Source organism: Pteropus vampyrus, unplaced genomic scaffold (genome assembly GCF_000151845.1).
Source record: "Pteropus vampyrus isolate Shadow unplaced genomic scaffold, Pvam_2.0 Scaffold171, whole genome shotgun sequence".
Classification (NCBI taxonomy): Eukaryota; Metazoa; Chordata; class Mammalia; order Chiroptera; family Pteropodidae; genus Pteropus; species Pteropus vampyrus.
In genome coordinates, this window is record NW_011888952.1 from 3,530,893 (window position 1) to 3,532,961 (window position 2,069).

The 2,069-nt window shown below is 38.6% G+C and overlaps 1 protein-coding gene across 4 annotated transcripts in view; it reads left to right on the forward strand.

The window, feature by feature from the left end:
- SRGAP3 (SLIT-ROBO Rho GTPase activating protein 3) overlaps positions 1–2,069 on the forward strand; it is a 248,120-nt gene that overhangs the window by 213,186 nt on the left and 32,865 nt on the right. The gene's annotated exons all lie outside the window — the stretch shown is intronic.

A 2,069-nucleotide genomic window follows, 5' to 3' on the forward strand; every position in this document is an offset into this window, starting at 1 on the left:
CAAAACAGGATAAGTCAGAGTTGAGTGTCTGCTTCCCAAGAAAGCCCCTTTTCCTGTTGGCCTTTGTCAGGCTGCTGGTTTCTGAGAATGACAAAGGCAGAAAGAATCATTTGGGAAGGGCCACAGCCACCCCGGGGGAGAGCCCGTTTCCTGCTCCCTGATAGTTCTCACTGTATCCTGTGGGTTGGTGTGACATGCTAAATCAGGGGCCTTCTTCAGAGGAAAATTCATCGCCTTTTCTGAATGTTTACATTTATGCCAAGCCAAAACAGTCACAGAAATACTGAGTTGCGGGAATAGTCAAGGGGCCCTGAGAAAGATGACTTGGATGTGAAAGATAAGGAGAGAAGTTTATGGCCATGTGATCTTTGGCAAGCCATATAACCTCTAGCCTCAGTGTCCTTATCTGTAAAATGAGAATGATTGCACCAGGAGAATTGTTGCCTGGGTTAAAATGAGGTGACACAGCTGAAGGAGCTTAGCACAGTGCCTGGGACAACTAGGTGGGTAGAAAATATGAACTGTGTATGCAGTATAAGTCCTTTCTAATAGAGAAACTGGGTCCAGAGTATTATATTGACCTCACTGCTCACTGGCATCTTGAACCTCCTGATTTCTTCATCTATTTTCCTCTAAGACATTTCATTTGGAGGATCCTAAGTATTTTTGTTTCTCTTGAAAATACCCTGTATGAATGGAGCCCAGCAGACTTCAAAAATCAAATCAGCCATAAAACCACGACTCCATGTCCTTGTAATAGATGGGTCACCCAATGAGTGACCAAAATGGAGGAACGGGTTAGTCGTTTGGCTTTTACTGCCTTTTCTGTCTCCAAAGATTCTGTACCCAACTGCTGCCCTGTTTGAGTCTGTTAGCACATCATCAGTTTAAGTCTGGAAAATCCATTTGTGCTTGCTCTTTTGGTTTCCAAGATTTATAAAGAAACCATGGTTAGGCTAAGAATCTTTGATCGTCAGAACTAAACCAAATGAAAACAATAATGTAGCCTGTCAATAGCAACTTTATTAATTGGATGCTATATGAGCAATGACTGTCAGATTAAAAAACAAACAAACAAACCACTAAAATCAGTAACAGAAACATCCATAGAGTAAAATATGCCGATTTTTCAATTATAATTGTATCATCATTGTTCTCTCACTGATATTTTCCCCAAATTCTCCAAATTGCCTTTGTCTCCTTGCCCATCATCTACATCTAGAAAGCCATTAGGCCATTAATTCTTTGGATACATCAGGGGTCCATGAATGGGCTGTAGGAGGTTTGTTACAGGCAAAATTTTGTTTCTGTTGAAATGTGTACCTCCAAGAAGAGGTCAGTAGTTTTCATCAGTTTGTTCTAGGCATCTATTCCAAATCGGAGTAAGATTTTTATTTGTTTTTTAGTTCCCAATAGCTTCTTTAATAAAAAAATTTCAAACATATAGAAAAGTTGAAGGATTTATACAGCGAACATCCATATACCTACCACCTAGTTTCTACAATTGTTACCATTTTGTTTTATTTGCTTTATCATATATTTGTCTATCCATCTACCAATCCATCTTATTTTTAACACATTTCAAACTACATTGTTGTCATCAGTGCACATCAGCCTCAAACATTTCAGCATGCAAATCATCAACTAGGGGTCAATATTGCTTATAGTTCTTTTTCGAAGTAAAACTACATACAATGAAATGTTAAAATCTTATACGTACCATTCCATTAGTTTTTATAAATGCAAAAATTTGTGTAACTCAGACCCCTATCAAGATATGGAACATTTCCAACACTCTGGAAAATCCCTTCATGGCCCTGCCTAGTCAGCCCCTATCACAAAAGCCCAAGAAGCAACCACTGAAATGATGTATCTTTTTCACCGTAGACAATTTGCCTGTTCTAGAACTTCATATAAATGGAATTATACAGAGTTTTTTGGCACTGTCTTTTTTTGCTCAGTGTAACAGTTAGAGATTTACCTATGTCGTATGTATTAGGCGAGGTTCTGATGGTATGAAATGGTTTTACAGTCAGTTTGTAGGCAAACACCCAATTCTGCCTGAATCA